We start from the raw sequence: 22,515 nt of genomic DNA, 5'->3' as shown, positions 1-22,515 counted from the left end.
ATGCTTATATAAATGGGCTAAGAGGTGAAGGCAGTAATTTCAGGCATATGTTCTAGAAAGCAAGTCCCATTAGACATAGCAAGTCTTTGTCCCAAGGAAAAGATCACATTTAGCCTTTATGCAACTGCAAATTCATCCAACAGCCATGGCTCAGAGGACATAACCTACTAGGGCAGTGGTTCTCCACCCGTGGGTCGGGACACCTTTGGAGGTCGAATGACCCTTTCACAGGGGTCGCCTAAGACTCTCTGCATCAGTGTTCTCCATCTGTAAAATGAATAAATATTAGGGTTGGGAGTCACCACAACATGAGGAACTGTATTAAAGAGTCACAGCATTAGGAAGGTTGAGAACCACTGTACTAGGGAATTTTGCATCATTTCTTGTGCCATTTTAATACTTATGCTTTGCTTCAGTTCTATTTTTAGACTTCCAGTTGGTTTGACAACCCTAATCCTATTGCATTGCTTGTTGAGCGAATCATCCACCAACTGCATTGACTTGCTCTGCGTAGTCCACATTGAGTCCAATATAGACAACAAATAAGCAAAATAAATAAATAACCATATAAAGGATTTGCTGTCACCAGTCACTTGTTTGGTAGAGAAGAGAAACAAGGGGAATCAATCCACCAACACCACCATTCCTTTCTCAAACACACACATACACTCCACTTTCTAAACTGGTCATTGTAGCTCAGTGGTAAAGCATCTGCTTGGCATGCAGAAGGTGCCAGGTTCAATCCCTGGCATCTCCAGTTAAAAGGGTCAGGTAGCAGGTGATGTACAGATATAGGATGGGTGCCACCTGGCTTGACAATACTACATGCAAAAGGGATCTGGGAGTCTTAGTAGACCGTAAACAAAACATGAATCAGCAGTGCGATGCGGCGGCCAAGAAAGCCAATGTAATTTTGGACTGTATCAATAGGAGTATAGTGTCAAGGTCGAGGGATGTAATTGTACCTCTCTATTCTGCATTGGTTAGACCTCACCTGGAATACTGTGTACAGTTCTGGGCACCACAATTCAAGAAGGATATTAACAAGCTGGAACATGTCCAGAGGAGGGCAACCAAAATGGTAAAAGGTCTGGAATCCATGCCCTACAAAGGGAGGCTTAGGGAGCTGGGGATGTTTAGCCTGGAGAAGCGAAGGTTAAGGGGGGACATGATAGCTGTTTTTAAATATTTGAAGGGATGTCATGTCGAAGAGGGAGCAAGCTTGTTTTCTGCTGCCTCAGAGACTGGGACACAGAGTAATGGATTCAAGGTGCAGGAAAAGAGATTCCACCTAAACATTAGGAAGAATTTCCTGACCGTCAAGGTTGTTAGACAATGAAATTCACTGCCTCAGAGTCTGAGAGTAGTTGAGTCTCCTTCTTTGGAGGTTTTTAAACAGAGGCTGGATGAACATATGTCAGGAGTGCTTTGGTTGTGTGTTCCTGCATTGTAGGGGGTTGGACTTGATGGCCCTCGGGGTCTCTTCCAACTCTGTGATTCTATGATGTGACGGACCTCAGCCTTGAGACCCTGATGAGCCAATGCTCTGGAGAGCCAGCGTGGTATAGTGGTTAACAGCAGTGGAGTCTAATCTAAACAACCAGATTTGTTTCCCCACTCCTACTCATGAAGCCTGCAGCCTACAGTCACAATTCTCTCAGAACTCTCCCAGCCCCACCTACCTCACAAGATGTTGTAAGGAGAGGACGGGAAGGAGTTTATAAGCAGGTTTGAGACTCCTTACAGTTGAGAAAAATGGGATATTAATCCAAACTCTTCTTCTTCCACTAGTCAAAGGTGACAATACAGACCTTGGGAGAACAAGGCAGGAACAGGCAACTTCATGTGTTCATGTGGCTCTGTAGCTGCATGCACAACTATACCTGCTGCATCCAATTAAATCGCATGTACAAAGCACCTGGTTGTGGTCATAACTCCCCATGTTTCATGCAGAAGCCTGCTTCTGTGCACATATGGTCCTCAGCTGTCTCAGGGCAATCATACACAGAAAAAAGGTTATAAACATTATTTTTAATTATGCTGGAATTAAATTCCAGTCCCAGACTCAAGGTCCTAATTTGATGGAAATTCCATTCCAGATGTTTACAATAAAGTAGTCCAAGCAACCAAAAGAAATCAGGCTGGGATGCTTCTTTCCCTTTTGTTTTTCCACATCATGACACATTTCAAACCCAATGCAGTAGCTTTACTTCCACAGAGATTTTATTCAGGATGGGTCACTCTCTCCAGTCTGGGGACTCTGGGACACAGTTTTTATTTCTTCTAGATTTTTGTTTGTTGTGCAGAGGTGTGATTGCTACAAAATCAGCCAAGAAGGTTAGAAACGGTGCTGTCCAAGTTCAACAGGATGAAACCATTAGGAAAAATCCCATGAGTGGGAGTGCAGAGGTAGAAATTACACCAAACCACCTTGTGTATCTTGTTTAACTTGGCTATGTTCTTGTGAATTAGTAGTCATCATAATTAATGCATTTTCACCCTGGCTGTGAACGGCTCACGCCTTGCTGATGTACAGCAGCCTCATTTCTAACAGTGTTGCTACACTGTCACCTAGTGGTGAATAAGTATCCGTGGAAGGAGTGGTTGGAAAACGACTACAAATCTAAAAGATGAATTTTCAAAAGTTAAAGCTTTATATTTAAACTGGCTATGTAGCTGACTCATTATTTCATTGTGCATCAAATTTTGCATGAAAATCTCAATGACCTTGAAAAGGTTTACTGGTATAGTTCAATATACAATAGCTTCATAAACTCAAAACAATATGTTTTTGTTACCTGAGGAATTAGCTGTTAATTAGTGTGCATCACAACAACACAGCCTGTCCGTCTTGGAGGATGAGGGTGGTCTTCCACCAAGAAACTGACCAGTTCAGTGCACAACCAGGAGTAAATTTAGTCAGTCTCCTAGTTCATACCTTCAGGGCCTCTTTGAAGATTTAATCCCAGATAAACGCACAACTTTCACAGCTCTAACAGAAACTGGACTGCAAATATCCTGTAAACTTTGTCACCTGGCATTGGGAAGGTCATAAGCATTTCTCACCACAACTCAGTCAATCATCTTCAAAGGTTCTTCCACCTGAAACAAAATACACCTACAGGATATTAATAGGATAGGGCCATGCTTATTTTGAAAAGAGGCTCACAGTTCTACTCACATGTATGATGTGACTGTATAAGTGAGTCTCTGCAAAATCTGCTGGGAGAATGTAAATTAATGATTTCCTTAACAGATACTATTGGGATGAGAAAACCAATAGCATTTGACAAGAGATGGTACCAAATATCTATGGGAGAAGGATACAGTATTTAATTTTCAAGCACATATTGCCTCCACAAATCCATATGTCCCTTGCTGTTCCTTGCCATAGGTTCCTTGCTGTTGTGAGGACTGGTATTTGAAATTTCAGGTATCCAAGGATGACCAATGCAGGTCTACCAGATGTCACGCTTACAAAGGCGGATTCCACATGGGCCAAAAACAGCGGTGTGAAAACGTAAAATGGTTTAAAATGGTGTTAAAGGTTTGACACCGTTTTCACACTGCTGTTTTTGACCCCTGCAGAATCTGCCAAAGTAAACTCCCAGTTCTTAGAACAACTGTTTTCTAACTGAAGCAGATTCCACATGGGCCAAAAACAGTAGTGTGAAAACATTGTAAAATGGTTCAAAACGGTGTAAAATCATTTAAAATGGTGCAAAAGGGTTTACACCGTTTTCACACCGCTTTTTTTTTTTTTTTGGCCCATGCGGAATCCATCTTAGTCAACTCTTTCCATGTTAAAGTCCACCAAGGAATCCCAGGTTGAATGCCACAAAAACTCTTTGGATTTTAGAGGATTTGGGGCACAGGGAATTGTTCTTTGATGCCAGCTCAGCTCATACGGAGTACTTGGGTGAGGCTGCTAACTATCAGTTGAAAACGTGCCTGGAAAATCTGGGAGATTAGGATGAAATTACTTTTTACATTATTTTCCAGATTTAATACTGAGTTACTGGTTGAAAAAAGGGGGGGGGGCTGCATTCATTGTAACAAGTAGTAACCTACTGTGACTAGGTGCAGAGTGACCCTATTTTAACAATGAGAAGTGGTGCAATGAACACAAGTTTTAGTCAGGTTCACACATCCATGTTCACTGGCTATCTGCAACTGGGAAACTGCTGAGTAATTTTAAAAAATCCATTCCCCTTTCCCTCCCTACGCCATGCATGCATTTGATTACTTGATGACTATTATGCATAACATGGAGGGCTACTGCTACAGTGTGTCTAATTTACACACTCCTGAGTCATTAGAGAAATTAGCAGTTTGTTTGTTCCCCATGGATTGGAGGTGATAGCCAAATTAATGGAGGGCATAATCAGACTGTGTTCTCACCTTGAAACAAATTATTCTTATCTGCGTGAGATGGAAGGAACGCGTAGAATCCTCCTGGATTCAAGTTGAATGTGAGCATGTTTAATATGCTCTTTTCTTGGCAATGTGCTACAGTTTAAAACCCTAGCGTAGATGTCCTAGTTCCAAACCTAGAGGTATGGATTACTAAGGCCTGAGACATAGTCTTTGAATGCCTAATAGTTGGTTTTGCTGGCACAAAAGATGATATCCATAGCACTCTGTGTGGTGTTTGCTGCTAACTGAAAGTCACATGAGTAAATACAGGAAAGTACGAAGACAGTAATCCAATTTGTAATGGGAAAAGCTTGCTTAACTTTCTCCACCTTGGGCCCCATCTGCAGTCATCCTCCCCTCTGCTGCTCCACTGAGTCATTTTCTGGCTGTTGGTCCTTTAATCTACATTTTCCTTTTGTGTCACTGAGCTATTCTTCCTGTCTGCTTTCTTCACTCACCTACATAGTTCCACCTACATAAAAGGTCACTTGTGATCCTCTCTACAAAGGGAAAAGTATCACACATACTATGAAAAATGGTACTACAGAAAAATAATGTATTGTCTAAATCTGACCCAGTGATTTCTGGTTGGATTGCCACCTTGAAATGTTTCAAAATATGGAACACACTGAGAGAAAGTGACAATTTGAGTGTGTGTCAGAACATTAAAAATCCTTTATTGGACAGTATCATTCTTGTGTTGTATTAGTATTTTTCTGAAATAAATGAATAAGGAAGAATTCTTTAAGAAAGCCCAATTTTGGACACATTGCTCTGCATTAAATGTACTGCAAAATAAACTCTTCAAGCATTAGTCATCATCCAAATCACATAAGGACCATTGTACATTTCCCAAAATACACTGAAGTTTTATTCCTCCCCCTTTTTTAAGTAATGTAGAAAGTGTTTCTGTGATGGACCTAAGCGTATAAAAACTGTGTTCTGTATAATGCTACTTCAAAGCTAGGACCATGCAGAGGCAGAAAAACCTGACATTGAAGGGTTAACATCACAGAGTTTATGGATGTGAGTGACATTTTGGGAGTGGGTGGAGTTTAGAACTCAATCAGAACCGCTGATGGGGTTGTTAAAGGGAATGTTTGGAACTGGAGGGTTCAGACATGCTTAGTATTTGTGTATAGACCTGTGGTGTTTGGCAGGGAAAGTATATTTATGAGTGGTGGATATGGGTTGCCTATTTTAAGCATAAGCATTTTATTGTCATTGTGCACGCACAACGAAATTTACAGCAGCATTCCTCGATGCACACAATTTCAGACTCATACAATTTCAGACTCATGCAATTTCAGACTCATACATCATCATCCTCCACCCATCCCTACATAGCCCCAAATACATCAATATGAAGCAGCAGAGTTTAGCATAGCCACAGCTCTAGAGTAGAAGCTGTCTCTAAGCCTCTTTGTCCTAGTTCTGAGGGCCCTGTATCGTCTGCCAGATGGTAGCAGTTTAAAAAGAGAGTGTGCTGGATGAGACGGGTCCCTTAGAATATTTTGGGCTTTATTTAGACTTCGGGCATTATAGATTTCTTCCAAGGAGGGGAGAGGGCAGCCGATAATCCTTTGTGCAGTATTGATCACCCTTTGGAGCGCCTTCCTATTCGCCACTGTGCAACTGGAGAACCATACACAGATGCAGTAGGTTAGGACACTCTCTATAGCACAGCGGTAAAAGGACACCAGAAGTTTTCCATCTAGTTGTTTAGCTTCCTTATAAGTCTCAGAAAATACCGTCTATGCTGGGCTTTCTGCCTTCTATGATAGTCTAGCCTCCCCAGGTCAAATCCTCTTTAATCATAGCGCCCAGGAATTTAAAACTAGCCACCCGCTCCACTTGATCTCCATTTTATAGTCAAGGGGCTGAATTTCTGAGCTATTCGCTACAATCCACTATGAGCTCCCTTTGTGCCCCGGTAGTGTTAAGAACCAGGTTATTTTCCCTGCACCATGAGAGCAGTCGGTCCACTTCATTCCGATAGAGCAGACTCATCCCCTCCAGGGATGAGCCCCACCACCCGTTATTGTCATCAGCAAATTTGATAATGAATTGTTACTATGATGAACAGAGGTACAATCATATGTATAAAGGGTGAACAGTAAAGGGCTCAACACACAGCCCTGTGAAGGTTCTATATTTGAAGTAAGAACTGAGGAAACCCAGTTTCCCAGTCTAACCCTCTGGGGCGTCCAGACAAGAGAATCCCTAATCCACAAACAGATTGAATGTGAGAGTCCAAGATCCACAAGTTTTGTCACCAGTCTTTGTGGCGAGATTGTATTAAATCACGAGGAACTAAAAGTCCGCCAAAGAGCATTTGCACATAATTCCCCTGCTGTTCCAGATGCGTCAAGAAAACATGTGGAGGCTAATGTATTAAGTCCTCAGTAGATCCTATTAGTCCGATATCGCGAACTGATGTTTATCAAATGTATCTGGAAGGCAAGAACTAATATGCCTATGGACCAGTTTTTTCAAAACGCTAAAAGATGATGGGGGTGAAGTGCCACTTTGGTCTATAATCCTGAAGATTGTCAGCAGGAAATCTCTTTGGTAGTGGAACAATGGTGCAGGAAGCTTTCAAACAAGATGGAATGGTGGACTGGGATAAAGATCGATTAAAGATCCCAGTAAAAACACCAGCCAGTTGGTTAAGCATTCGCTAACACCCGACCGGGAATACCATCCGGTCCAGCAGCCTTCCTTGGATTCACAGCCCTCCAAAACACCTCACCTCATGTTCCTCCAAAGTGAGGTGTGAGCTGCTGTCACCTGGTGGCTGTGTGTCATCTCCTTCTGATAGACCTGTTTCAAAGCGGGCAAAAAAGTGATTTAGCTCCTCCGCCAGAGAAAGAATCCCCATCCACAGAAATGTCATTGTTTGGTTTTATGGTTGGTAGTTTGTTGAATTCCCTGCCACACCTGCCTCATGTTGTTATTATTAAAATAATCTTCAATTTTTCTCTTATAACTCATCTTGGCAGCCAAGATGCCTCTCTTGAGACTGGCTCTCGCCCGCACTATACTTTGCCTCATCACCAGATCTGAAAGCAATGATTCCTGTCATGCAAAAGTGGCTGAACCTCCCTTGTCATCCAGGGTTTATGGTTGGAATAAATCCGGATGCGCTTATCCGACACAGAGTGTCTGTGCAGTAGGTGATATAACTCAGAACAGCAGTGGTATACTCCTCCAGATCTGGGTGGTAGAAAACATCCCAATTTGTTTGTCTCAAAACAATCTTGAAGTAGTTTAGAGGCATCATCAGGCCAAGATTTTACAGTCTTTATTACAGGCAACACCCGCCTCCCAAGTGGAATATATGCTGGTGCCAGAAACAGTGATAAATGGTCTGACTGACCCAAGTGGTAATTAATTGTATCACCTTGTAGGCATCCTTGATGTTGGTATACACTTTATCCAATGTATTGGCTCCTCTAGTGGGGCACCTGACATGCTGGTAGAGTTTAGGGAGCACTGTTTTTAAATTAGTATGATTAAGAGAATACTCCTCCTATAATGAGCACAGCATCAGGATGCTCGTTCTGCGGGTTTGCAACAATGTTATGCATAGAGCTCAAAGCTATGGCAGCATTAGCATCAGGTGGAATGTATACTGCAATGATGATATACACTAAACTCCGATGGCAGATATATGGGTCTGCATCTAATAGTCATACTTTCCAAATCCCATGAGCAGTGACCCCCTGTGATGCTTGCATTAGTGCACCAGCTTTTGTTCACATAGAGATTTAAACCCCCTCCTTTATGCTTCCCAGAATCTTTGCTGCTTCTGTCCTGCCGGAAAGAAGTGAAACCAGATAGTTCAACTGCTGAATCGGGGAATGTGTGAGTGAAGCCAGGTTTCTGTAATTAATAAAACCTGGCTGTTCTTGCCAAATCTGCTCTTCACAATTTGTAGCAGCAGATTCATCCATTTTGTTGCTAAGAGGTAGTGCATTAGTAAGAAAAAAAATGGCTTGGAAGTGCAGACTTGAAACTACACCTTCCCAGCTTAGTAAAAATACCAGCCCGGTAGCCCTCTCTTCCTCCTTCTATCCCGCCTTCGTCTCAACCTCCTACCAGGAATTGTAATCCAGGAGTTCCCCCGGGGTCCTAGCTGCCTCTGCCCGGTATATTGTGAAGACATATGAAATCTTCCCGTAAGAGCCAGGTCACATTTCAGTCGGATGTGTATTAAGACTTGCCGGCTATAAAAACTCCTTGCTCCGCGTAGCATGTTTAAGATGCACAAAAACACAGCACAAAAACACAAAACACAAAACATCCACACTACATCGAGGGAAAGCAACCAGCCGCAGCAGTTTCCCGCGCAGCCATCCCTTCCTGGGGACCGGGAAGCTAAAAACCTAATGGCTTGAGTTGAAGAGTTGAGACGTTAAGACGTTATGGAGAGGGGGGGGGGTTGAGACGTTGCCGAGGCTTGAGGGAACCTCCGATGAAACCGGGACTCGCTTGCCGCTCCTCAGTTTGAAAACTCCCGGCTACTATGACTCACGGCTCTGGAGCGCTGCGCCCTCCCAAGTTTTGGAAAAATGGAGAAGGCTGCCGTCTCTCCCACGCGCACCTCTCCGTCTCTCCCAAGCGCGCCTGCCGTCTCGTCACAACCCGACCCATATTTTATCTTCATAACAGTCTTGAGAGATAAGTGATGGCTGAGCAAGCATTGGAATCAACTCATCCGTGTTCTTATCTGACTTACCTGTTCTTATCTGACTTCCTTCTTCATCCTGTTACAAACATCTAGCCTGGAATATAACCAGAGGTTTTCCTAGCAGAGTAGGAGGTCTGAGAACATCTTTTGTTAGCAGAGCTTCTGTTTCCTTTCGGCTATAGGTATTTAGAACAGATATTTGCAGAGACGCAATTCTTTGGCAAAAGTCACCCAACTTCTAGCCCATTGTGGATTGTCACATGAAGCCTTGAGTAAACTGAACTACTGCAAACGGCACCAGCTCAGGATGTTAGACTATCGCACTTTATGATACCAACATACCTGCAGGATGACCAACTGCCTTATGAACTTGATCGACAACTAGGGTCATCTTTGGAGGCCCTACTTTGGGCACCCCCACCCAAAGTGGATGGGTGGCAACCTGGGCCATCTCATTGTCACACCAAAGTTCTAGAACTCTTTGTCCCTTTCTGTTTTCATCTACCACTAGTGATGAGGACTTTTTTTGTTTCATTTGGTGCTCCCTCAATGATCCCTCCTCTCTGACCAATGATTTAACTACTGTTTTATGTCTTTTAATGATGTGTGTTTTGCAAGGGGTTAATTGTAATGGTTTTTAAATGTGATCTAATTGTGTATGTTTTAATTTGTTAGCCACCTTGGTTGTCCTTGGCTGGCAGAAAGGGATGATATAAATTTTCTAATAAAGTAAATATGATTCTGTTTGCTTGCTTGAGTTGTATTTTACATTCACTTTGCAAGCCCCTTTGATTTGTAGACAGCAAGAAAAGCAGGCTGTAAATCTATTTGTTTTATATCCTGCCCTTTCCTGACAAAAGTCAATCTCAGGATGGCTAAGAGTTCAGCATCACATACAAACCACAAGCAATATATCAATGAATTAAAATAATAGAAAATTACATATTATATATAATCAATATTCAAACTTTTTAAAAAACCTAACTTCGCAGAAAAATCTAACGAAAGATGGTGCCTAAACTATTATTCAATCATTTGCATCTAGATTAGCACAAACAAGGATCAACAATATCCTATATATGGAGATGTCAGTGGGAAAAGGCAGTAAGGATCTGGTAAGGATCCAATAGAGGGAGGCCAATCACTGTATAAGCCATCTCTGTCCTCAACCATAAACCTAGAGGAACCTCTTTGTGTTAGAAGCCTTGTGGAATTCAGCAAGGTCCCACAGGGCTAGGAACTTACTAGACAGAGAATTCTACCAGACAGAGGCCAAGGTTGAAAAAGCTCTGGCCCAGTGGTGGGATTCTAATGATTTAACTACCAGTTCACCCCCCTAACCACCACCACCCGCCATGCCATCCTGCCATACCCTCCCACCACCCACTTACCTGGCTGTTGCGCCTCCCTCTTTCGATTTTGGGCTTGGGGGAGGTGAGAGAAGGCAGCAGCCATCGAAGAGGCTTCTTTCACCAGCTGGCTGTGGGAGGTGGCCGGCCTTGGAGCAGACTGTGCACCTGGGGGCCAGCTATGCAGCCCGGGGGGCTTTTTCTGGCATTGGCCGGGAGGCCCAGTTGGGTGGCAGCCACCAGAGGCCCCCATGGGGGGCTGGCAGGCCACAGATCGGGCCACACACCTCTGGGCCGGATGCACGGCCTCTGTGGGAACCCTCTCACTCTCCCTCCCCTGGGAGAAGAAAGGACAGGGCTCAGAGCAGCCAGGTTTCAAAGCTCTGAGGTCTCAGAGATCTGAGATCCAGAGCAGCCAGCTGCTCTGAAGGGGCTTTGAAAGCTGGCTGCTTTGAGGCCCAGAGCAGCCGACTGCTCTGAGGGGGCTTTGAAAGCCTTGCTCCCCCTCCCCTAGGAGAGGGAGGGATGGGGCTCAGAGCAACCAGCCGACTTTCAAAGCCCCCTCACTCCCCCTCCCCTGGGTGAGGGAAGAACGGAGCTTTTAGCACCTCAGAGCAGTCCACCGGTTTTAGCAACTGGTTCGCCCAGATCGGTGCAAACTGACTGAATCCCACAACTGCTCTGGTCTTAATCAAAGACAGCCAGATGGTCTTGGGTTACGGACCACCAGAAGATTATTTTTGGCAAAGCACAAAACTCTCTGGGGTTATATCGGGAAGGAGGTTCCATAGAGCGTTAAAAGTAAGCACCAGTACTTTGGACTTGATTTGGTATTCAATCTGGAGGCTGTGCTCTTCATGGGATCCCTGTAAGGACACTCAGTAGCCTCCTCCCTTATAAGTGGGCTTATAAGTGGCTGCTTATTGGAACTCCAGTCATGTACATTGTCATAGTTGTGATGCCTGTTATAGGTTTCACTGGACACAGAAATGCATGTTAATTAATTTAATAAATATAGCACAGCTGTTACTTTAAATTCAGACATTTGGAGGGGGCATCCCAGGCCAGATCTCTGAACTGGGATGGGACAGTCGGAGGGTGTGGGAAACAGACCTTCCAAATGAATTCCAGACATTCAAAATATAGATGTTCATGTGCATTCCAATTTCTGGCCTGCAGCCCATCTTATAGTGGCACACATTTAAAAAATGTAGAAGGGACCTGTCTAAAGTCAAGAAAGCTTGTTTTCTTTTTTTTTCATTCTTCCTTTTTTCAAGATTTTACACGTCCACTTCTCAAGTTTAACATGTCTGAAGATGCAACTCTGGTTGCTGTTTAGAATTTTATTTTCCCCTCAAGACTTTGTCGTCCATAAGGAAAAACCTTTTAGAGCTAAATGGCATTTGTAGAATGACAAACCATTTTCTTCTAAGAACACTTGGCTGCGTAATCCTGATATGAAAAGACCTTTTTATTTTTTAGATATAGGAAAGAGAAAAGAGTAAATCTCAGTTTCCACCTTGCCTAAGTGGTCAGGCCTATATTCTGTTTTGCTGAATGAATCTTATTTTAACTGGCTCTTAATGTTCCCAGGCAGAAAAAGGGACACTGAAGTGTTCCATTCCGAGCTTACGGAGGATTTTCTGAAATGATTTACGTGATGGTTTCTCAGGTAATATGGAGCTACCTTAAAGTACCATTCTGAAGTACCCATAGGTACTTGGTTCTGGTAGCCCTATCTCAAAAAGAATGTTGCAAAGCTGTAAAAGATGCAGAAAAGAGCATGTATAGGAAAGGTGACCAATAGTTGCAAGCATATTTATTCTTTGGAAGAGTGTAATATTGTGTCATGCAAGAATATTGATGGTGAGGGGTAATGTCTGGTGTCATGTCCTCATTAGGGATGTGAACTGTGTGCCAGGCAATCACCAATTTTACTACAAACCTACCAGATGACAAATCTCATTCCAGCTGTCTCCTCAGCTGCCATCTTGGATTAGTAATTGTGGTTCATCTTTCAGGGATATGGCAAGGATTACTGAGCTTTGAATTTTTCCTGTATTTATTTTATAAATTTAGTGCATAAGTGGCCCTTCACCTGACTTTGAGCAGATCTCCCAGAGCTTTGAATGCTTAAGAGAAAACATTATATATACATTAAAATATCATTATTTTAATGTACTACTCAACAACAGGTCCCCTATAGATTCTCCCACCCTCAGATCAATGTATGCAATCCAAACCAGGTGTAGTTCAAGTCAAGGGCAGAAGTCGCGAAAGAAATAGTACCTACAACAGATCAAATAATTTTCTGAAATAGCTGAGCCCAGTATCTTCTTGTACAGGAAAAGGCTGTGTACATTGGTGGAGTGAAGCTCCTTAGACCTTTATTGTAAGTCTGACAAAGTGTCAGTGAAAATTACAATGAGAGAAGCAAGCTCAGCCTTGATCCTTACTTTTGGTCTCAGTATTGCGGAAAGGTTTAACAGAGGCTGGCTGTACAAAGAAGAACCCAGATTTGAGTGAAAAACAAAAACGAGGCCATGACTGCTTCAGGGTGTGCTAAATTAGGCTCTGTAGAACCAAGAGTTCCCTGGAGTTCTTTTCATAATGGCAGTGGTCCTGGGAAGTCCATTGCTCCAAATAAATTCTGTGCTGTTGGGCTTGGCGATAAATATGTCAGAGATATGCAACATACGGGGGCAAAGGTTGCTTTTATCCTGCCTAGCAGATGTCTCAGACACAGACTGATGGGGGGAAAATGTAGTCCCCCCCCCCCTTTTGGGCTGCCAAACTGTTGTTTATTGAACACTTGTTTATTTCTGGCCAATAACTTCTGCAAACTTCCAACAGAATCCAACTCAAGAAATTTTGTGAGATTGAAGCGGCTCTTCAGCAGCTAAGGCAAAGTTTCAGGTGCCATCTTCATTGTTACATCAAATTAAGCGCACATTGGGTAAGCTGAATGAAGGGCTGTTGTCAGACATTAGGCAGTGTAAGGCATTATTAATCAAGAGCCATGCTGTTGTCCTATAAATGGAACCCTCGCTACAGGCCAAGGAGAGGAACTGCTGGCAGGGAAGAGAGAGAATGAGAAAAGAAGGGTGGGCTGTCTCACTGGGCAGAGCGAGGCAGCCATCTCAAGCAGCCAACTTCACAAAGGCACCAAATGATCAGTCATTTCATTAATTATAACAACTTTGCCTTGCAGGGATGGGCAGATTTTCAGCCTCAACTGCCAACATGTTTAGGGCTGCCATAGATAACAATTTCTGTCTAGAAGGAGAGAAGAAACTTTATCTGGACCTGGGGACTTGGCCACGTTACTTCATTTCATGGGTAAGTGGGACACAATGAAAACAGGCATGCATGTGTCCTGTTTTCTCATGTACACCCACATGGTCCTATTCAATTAACAAAGTTCCACATGGGAAACTCCCTTGGGTCCTTTCTAATTTATGTCCATGCAAACAAAGAATGGTTGTTGCTGAATAGGGCTGGGCTGAAATGGGATTGGAACAGTCATAGTACTGTTAAAGAAATTAACTAGTAGAAGAAGAAGAAGAGTTTGAATTTATACCACACCTTTCTTTCCTGTAAGGAGACTCAAGGTGGCTTACAAGCTTATTTCCCTGCCTCACCCCACAACAGACACCTTGTGAGGTAGGTGGAGCTGAGAGAGTTCCAAAGAATTGTGACTAGCCCAAGATCACCCAGCAGGAATGTAGGAGTCCAGAAACACATCTGGTTGACCAGATGAGCCTCAGCCACTCAGGTGGAGGAGTGGGGAAACCCGGTTCTCCAGATTAGAATCCACCTGCTCTTAACCACTACACCATGCTTGCTCTCAGTAGATGCTGAGATAGGGTTGATAGACCTCCTGCTATGCCAGAAGGTCTCCCATAGATTGTCTTCATTGCCCACCACACCTTGGAGCTTTTTTAAATGCCGCCAACCTCTGTACTGGAATGTCACTTCTGGCTTCAACTCAAAAGTGGCAATGGGTAGCTTTAGGAATCATGGAAAACTCTGTGGGTTCACTAACGTCACAAACCCATATCCCATCCCAACATCCCCACTCATTGCCTGGCAACCCTAGGCAGAGGACCAATGAGAAGCTTTTTACAATTTAAGCCATTAGAACATAAGAAACATTGCGTGGATCATCTGCTCCAACTGGACAGGAGCAGCTCTTCAGAATCTCAAACAAAGGTCCTTCCCAGCCAGCAAGATCACACCTTGCTTTTCTTACTGCTGCTCTTTCATGCAGTGGGAGATTGAAAAACAAAAGCAAAAAAAACTGGCATTGCACAATGGACCTCATGTCATGTCACTGTAGCAATCACTCTAGCAATCACTGGTGAAATCACAGAGTTTTCAGCAACCCCTAGCCTGATGTGACATCACATTGTGTGAGACACCAGCGTACCCACAAGTCCCCACCCCACTCATCTTCTGCCAGATGCTGGCAACCTGGTCTATCTGAGATGCTTTAAGTAGAGATGTCACAGACTGAATCCGGGAACTTATACTTAATAACAATTGTAGTAATAGTTTTTATACTTAGCTTCCTAGGCAGCTTGTGACCGACGTTAAAAATAGCAGTCCTTAACAGTCTATTGCAATAAAAAGTAGAGACAAACAACTTAACAGCTGTCAGAAAGTTCTACAAATAGAAGTTTCTACAAATAGAAATCAGATGATGGCAGAGGTCTGAATGAATCAATATGTTTTTCAGTGGCACCTAAAGGGGAAGATGGTAGGCTTCTAATAAGCACGTCTGGGAAGGGTATTTCAATGTCTGGGTCACCCTGGGTGAAAGGCTCTGTTTCTGACAGCCACTCACTCCACTTCTGAAGGTGAGGTACATGAGAAAGGTCCTTGGCTGAAGCTCTTTAGGGCCAGGAAGATTCTTATGAAAAAAGTCAGTGCACTACACACAAAGGTCACACTGTCCCATTATGTACCAGGTGTCTGCTGTGTGGCAAGGATGAATGTCTGTCATAGCAAGATTTCTTCAATGGATGTATGTCCCTGAGCCCCACTTTTAATTTTCATTCTCCTCGCACCAAGTGACACCACTTTAAGCGTGACTTGAACTTTCTTCACTGCCAGAGCAGGGGAAATTTGCCAGTGAGCACAGCTTTGCCCTGGACATCTTTGCCCCTCCGCCCCTCCCACTCCCATGCACACCTTTCCCTTTCCTCTTTTTAGGTTTGTCATTACTTCAATTTTTATTATTCATTATATCAATATATCGATATAAACAGAGGAATACAAAATCGCTCTTTTATTGCATTTCATGTATGTGTCAGTGTGTGTGTGTGCATGTGTGGAGGGGAGGGGAGATATATTTCTAGGACATGCTCTCGTTCTTCAGCAGAGTATGGTTCAGAGAACTGCCTGTTTCATTTGGGGGTGATACAATAGTGATATAACTAATTACAAGTATATTAATATAACTGTAATTTAAAGAGCTTTAACAAAGCCCTTTATCTTACAACTACTGAGTGTGATGATATCTGTGCCTTTAAGAGGGAGATGATGGGCAGAGTTAACAGAACCAGGAAAAGTAGAGGCCCACTGAGTCTTCAGCAAGCAGCTGCAGGGCAGGTGTAAAGAGAATGACGAAGAGACCATACGAAGAGACCACTGTGCAACTCAGAGCCCCGAAGTAAGTATTCCATGTATAATGTTTCTGAGCCATTGCTCTGGTCTCCATTTCTGAAATGTGGGACCTGGAGTTCTCCCAGAATTACAATGGATCTCCAGACATGTTCCCTTGGAGAGAATGACAGTTTCAGAGGGTAGACTGTACATCATCATATCCACACTGAGCTCCTTCCCTTCCCCAAATTCTGTCATCCCTAAATACATGCAACCAAATCTCCCAAAATTTCCAAAGCCACAGTTGGCAAAGCTGAAAGAGAGAGTGAAGTGGTTCAATTTCCACTCCAAAACAGAGGACCTTCCTGCTTTCACACTGTAGCTTCTTCCTTCTGCTTTTTAAATGTCTGGAGGAGAACAGGCTCATAGGCCCAGGCCTTTGCAGTTTGGTTCTCTAAACCTTGCCTCAAGGACATGGACCAGTGCATTGGTCTGACGTAGCTACACATGCCTGTAGGATTGTTTATGTAGCCATAATTCAGTGTTAACTGGCTACTTTGACATGGTGGGTAGAAAGCAAAATATAAAATCCATACCCTCTATCCCCAATTTTTATCTGGATTAGCTCTTCCTTCAAAGAGGAACAGAGTTAGTGATCAGACAGGACTCCTTGTCGGGAGCAGCAGAAAGCAAGCTTTTCTGCTCATATATCTATATGTCACTTTCCCCAACAAATAAAATAGCAGCTCCACAGAGCTATTTCAGGTTGGGAAAATACTACAAGGAATAGACTAAACCCTCTCTCCACATGCCATGGTTCTACTCTGAAATCAAGCCCCTCCACAACTGAGAAGTATGAAGCTCCCAGAATATATCTGTGACACAAACCAGGAATGTGGGCAGGAAAAACATACTGTATAATAAAGCCTTACTTCCTTCACAGACTTGTTCTGAGGATAAAATGGAAGTTGATGCTTATGTTATATGCTTTTGTTTGTTTTGCCAATAAGGTATCAAAGGGTTGTGGAGGTGGAATTTCACAAATAAGGTGCCACTACAGCAAAGTCCCTGTCTTTTATCAGGCAGTTTTATATGGGAGCAGGTGGTCTTCAGGGGTGGGGAGAGGGGGAACTGCACCTGGGGCACATGTGTGGCCTCTGCCCCTGCCACACCCCCGTCTGCCCCTGCCCTGCAACGCCCCCGCAATGCCCCCACAGGGACACATGCCCAGTGCGTTGCGCACCCCCACCCCACCCCCTTGGCACTACACCACTGGTGGTCTTTCAGCTATCCTGGGCCCATTTATAACTGTATGGATTAGAAGAAAATCTTTGAGTCATGCCTGATAGCCAGTGAAGTTCTTTATCAACTCTGAACATTCAAACACATAATATATTTTTGCTGTCAAGTTACATCTGATTTATGGTGATCCCTGATGGTGTTTTCAAGACAAGATGTTCAGAGGTGGTTTGCCATTGCCTGCCTTTGCATCACAATCCTGGTATTCCTTGGAGGTTTTCCATCCAAACACTTGCCAGGGTAGACCCTACTTAGCTTCTGAGATCTGGCATGACCAGGCTAGCCTGATACCTAGGTCAAGGTTAAGTACAATATAAACTCTAAGTATTATTGTTACTATATTTGGTCATCTAACCTAATCGTAAAAGGAAGGTGTGGTTCTTCCAATAAAAATGTCAGTGCTGCTATTCCTTCAAAATGTTTACATAGTGAAAATTGGGTGCAAAGATGATGATAAGCCCTTAGAACATCTAGGATTGATGCAGGAAAAGACGGTACAAAAATCATGTCTTTATTGTAACTATCCAAGGAAAGGTAAGCAGAAGCCAGCATTTTTTAGAGGCTTCTGTGTATTCTTTTTGCATTGTAACGTTTGAGGTGGTGACTTCAGAACAATGAGAGAAAGAACTCTTAATAGTTTGAAGAGACCAATCCCTGCATTTTCCAGGGAAAAACCAATGAGTTTTGGCAGGAGGCTTAATAGAAAATGTGAACAGAAGCTAAATAGTAAAAGCTTAAAGATACCAGCTTGCTTTGCCACCAGAAATGTTGATGAGTTTGTAAAATGCAGTGTTAACTAACTCCAGCTCAGAGCTGAATCTGAAAGTGTCAGACTGTTTGCACGCTGGAAACTGGAAATCAACCTTGAGTAACTAACAATCGATATTTTTTTTAATTAAACGCCCAATTTACATCCCAATCTGGCAAGGGGGAAAATGTACTTGGAAGCAGACGTCTGAATATGAATTGCTAGCAGGATAAAATACTGCGCAGGGATTGGTAAATGCTTATTGTCTAGTCTAGAAGTTGGGGACAGGTTCACATAGCCCAGATCAAAAAACCAGTGATAGCAAAAGGCACCTGTTCAAGAAGGGACCAATTGGGTTAGATTCCCTTACAACACCAACTGCTTTGGCAACTATCAAACTAGAGTGAGAAGGTTTGTAACCTCTGGTTCCCCGGGAGCAAATGGCAGCCTACGTGGATGGAATCTATGGTACCACATCCCTACTGAGTCCTCAGGCCTCCAGACCTCCAGGAATTTCTGTGATGGTTAAGCCTTCCTCCGCTAACTCGTAACATCAACTTCTTCTAACCAAAGATCTGCAGTTTTTGATGCCTGCATAGGATGCAAGTAGAGGCCTCCCTTCAAAAAGACTGGAGTCGGTGCAGAGAAGAGTGACAAGGATGATCAGGGGCCTGAATACCAAGATCTATGAGGAAAGACTGAGGGATTTGGGAATGTTTAGTCTGAAAAAGAAAAGGTTGACGGGAAACATAATTGCTCTCTTTCAGTATTTAAAAGCTGGTCACTTAGAGGAGGGCAGGGAGCTGTTCCTGTTAAAAGCAATGGATAGGAGTTGCCATAATGGGTTTAAATTCCTGGCGGAAAAGTACTGGCTGAATATTAGGAGCGGAATTTACAGTGATAGTTGTTGAACAGTGGAACTGGTTACCTAGGGAGGCGGTGATCTCCCCCTTCTTTAAGCAGCAGCTGGACAAGCAACATTTCTTAACAAGCATTCCCATGTCTCATCTGTTCAGTTTCTGCCTGACCTGCAGCTGTTCAAAGGGGCGGGGGGGGGGGGGTTGGTGATTCTCAGACAAACATGTTACTTAAAAGGTTGCCTATGTGCGTAATGAAGCAATGCCAAATGTCCCAGATTCAGTCCCTGGTATCTCTACTTGAAAAGGTCTGGTAGTAGATGATGTGAAAATCTTCTGCTTGAGATCTTAGATAGGGGCTGATAATTAGAACAGACAATATTGACTTTGATAGACCATGGGCCTGATTCAGTATTGTCACAGCTTCGTGTGTTGCTTTGAGAAAGAATTAAATAAAGATGCAATAGATAGAACAATTATCAGTTTCTGAAACATTTCAGGCCCATTAAGAACAATATTCTATCCCACCACCCAAAAACAAAATGAGCAACCCTTAGTCCAGCCCATGCAGGAATTTGCAAGTGCATGACCTAGTTGACTGGGTATTCTTGCAGACTAGGCAGTTGTGAAAGCCATTGTGACTGAGGGCAGTGCAAAAGTTGGCAACCTGAGTCACTTATTTTCTTTTGCTTTTCTAAATGAATACTCAAGGCAACTGACAGTTGTCAAAATGTCCATAACAATTAAACATACATCTTAAAAAAATAACCCTAACTATAGTGCAGTAAACAACTTGTTTCAATATGCCCCAGAGATGCCCCATGGTGTTTTCAGCAAAGATCTTGAAAGTGCATTCAAAAGTGGGATCCAGGAGTTATGCAATGCAATCTTCTGCCAAAAAGTCAGTAGCTACTTTGGAAAATAGGTCACTTGGTAATTTACCAAACGTCAGTCGAGAAGCTTTCTGGCACAGTTAAGACTTAACATACAATAGGTACATTTAAAAATCAGCTCTTGTGTTTATTTTATTTTGCTTTTTTAAAAAAATTGCATTGAAAGGCTGTAGCAGTAGGTAAGTTGGTCCTTAAGACAACCCTTCTGTTGAGCAAGTTTTCAAGTGCAGAGAGGAATTTGACTATTAATGTCGTAGTGCCATCTAGTGGGAAAAGTGCAGTCTTGTAAGTGAGATTAGATTACTTTGGGAATGAATCATCTGATTCCTCAGTGGGTTGAGCAATTCTGAGAGATACTTTCCTCAATATATCATTTTAGAAGTTTACCTAAAAAATCTGCAACCATCTGTATCACTTTGTGTATATGGACGCAATAACATTCAGCTTCTTGGAGGACATTGGTTCATAGGGTCACCATTAGACAAAAGTGACTTGACAGCACTACACACACACGCCACTTTATAGGATTGTTGCAGGGGATGCAACAACTTAAAACCTGTGAATTACTGCAAACATTTGCCAGATTATATATAAAGCTATGTATTAGCAGTAGTATTATCCACATTTCAGAACATTAGCTAGGTTAATGCAGAATCACACGTCATAAGGGACAGTGGGTTGCTGGTAAAAATGGCAGTCTCCTGTTGAGTTCCCTTCTGTAACATCTACTTCAACTCCCCCACTGACCTAAGCATTCTCCATCCCAGCCTGCAGCAACTAACGAAGGAAGGAAGGGAAATGTACATCTGAATAGCAAAAAAAAAAAGTCACAGAGGAAATTAGGGAAGTGTAAAACTTGACGCCAAGCTGCCATTTTTAGTTAAAACCCTGTTCTCCTCATAAAAGGTAGTATTACCCTTGGGTCTTCCATAGCAAAAGCAGGATGGGGAGTAGCATCCCACCTTAAAGATTAAACTGTTGGTGGGCATGGTGTTTTGTTGGCAAGAATCTGTTTTATAAGAGAGCCTGTGGGTGTAGAGATAAAGTACAAGACTAGGATTGGGAGGTGGGCCAATCACTTGCTGTTTTAAGGTCGCTGTTTTTTGCTTTGATATGCAGTGCTGGTAGACACTAGAGTTCAAAATGTGTCACAAGATGAGAGGGATCAATAATCTATTAGAAAGTAGCACCAGATTGGCTATGTACCCCAGGGAGCTGCAACCAGTCCTGAATCTGTGTGTACCTGTAAAACATGTGCTTACAACCATGTTTATATCAAAACAGTTTTAGCTGAAGCTAAAAACACAGTATAGGAAGTAGCCCTGGCAGTTTTACTCCAAACAAGTTTCAACTAAATAGCTTTGAAAACTCACCTTCTGTACAAGAAAGCAGTCTATTCACAGCACAGCACAGGTGATATCCATGTAAGTTACACCTATCGTTCCTTCTGCCTAGGGGTCAACTAATTTCATTGCTAGACTCCTGATATATCAGTATATTCAACACCAAAATGACACCTTGAATATCACCAAGTTCTGCAGCTACAAGTTCACTTCTGAATGAAATTACAATGGAGAGATGTTGCTGGAGGTGGAGAAAGTTATTAACAGAGATGATTACTGTAGTCTGCTGTGTGCCTCCAAGTTAATGAGATGACAGGAAATGTGGCCACTCTGTGATACAAGCTGCGTCTGCTTGGAAGACCGTGATAAGACCAGATTGTATTTTAATGAATTAGTCAGATAACAAGAATTGGCCCCTGTTGCCTAAGATCAAGAGAACAGTTACCTTAAAGCACTGCATTAGACAACCCGATAGAGGGACAGTTTCTTGTTAGTTTATTAAAGGAATATGCGATGAGGTTTGAGGAGCATACAGATGAACTACAAAAAAAAAGGCAGTTGCACATTAACAGCACAATAAGACTTATATGTACTTTGTTTTTGTTTATTATTTAATTTATATGCCACCCTTCTCCAGTGTGGGCTCAGGGCAGCTCACAGAAAATCCAGTTAAAACCCAGTTACACTGTTTATAGCACCTTAAAATTTCACTCTAGCGAGGGAAATGAAGGGAAAGAATAAGACAAAAAAGGGAAAGGAAAGATGAATAGACACTGGGAGGTCAGTCATGATGGAGACTGCTGTTGCTGTCCTCAACCATAGTTCTGGAGGAATAGCTCTGTTATACAGGCCCTGAGGAATTGAGACAAGCCGTGCAGGGCCCGAAACTCATTCAACAAGAGCATCCCACTAGGTTGGGGGGCAGAGTTAGAGCGCTCTGGCCCTGGTCAAGGACAGCTGAATACCTAGGGTATATTGATAGGGTATATTGATCCTCCTTGATCTCAGATTGCAAATGCCTTAGCAGACCAGGTGCTCAGGAGGAGCAGCAGAAGGCCATTGCTTTTACATCCTGCATGTGAGCTCCCAAAGGCACCTGGTGGGCCACTGCGAGAAGCAGAATGCTGGACTAGATGGACTCTGGTCTGATCCAGCAGGCTAGTACTTATGTTCTTATGTTCTTACCTTTCAGGCCAAGAGTAAAGAGTTTTCTTGGGGGTATATTTAGAGAGGCAGTCCTGCAGACATAATGGTCCCAGACCACTTAGCACTTTAAAGGTTATAACTAAAACCTTGAATATGACTCAGTA

At 43.0% G+C, this 22,515-nt stretch overlaps 1 non-coding gene across 1 annotated transcript; it reads left to right on the top strand.

The window, feature by feature from the left end:
• The first annotated feature begins 684 nt into the window (after window positions 1-684).
• On the top strand, window positions 685-757 carry TRNAA-GGC. The gene has a single exon. It is a non-coding gene; the product is annotated as a tRNA-Ala (tRNA).
• Window positions 758-22,515: the final 21,758 nt, after the last annotated feature.

This window comes from Sphaerodactylus townsendi, linkage group LG02 (genome assembly GCF_021028975.2).
Source record: "Sphaerodactylus townsendi isolate TG3544 linkage group LG02, MPM_Stown_v2.3, whole genome shotgun sequence".
Taxonomy (NCBI): Eukaryota; Metazoa; Chordata; class Lepidosauria; order Squamata; family Sphaerodactylidae; genus Sphaerodactylus; species Sphaerodactylus townsendi.
The sequence above is the reverse complement of the archived record's forward strand: the minus strand, read 5'-3'. Positions and strand labels throughout refer to the sequence as shown.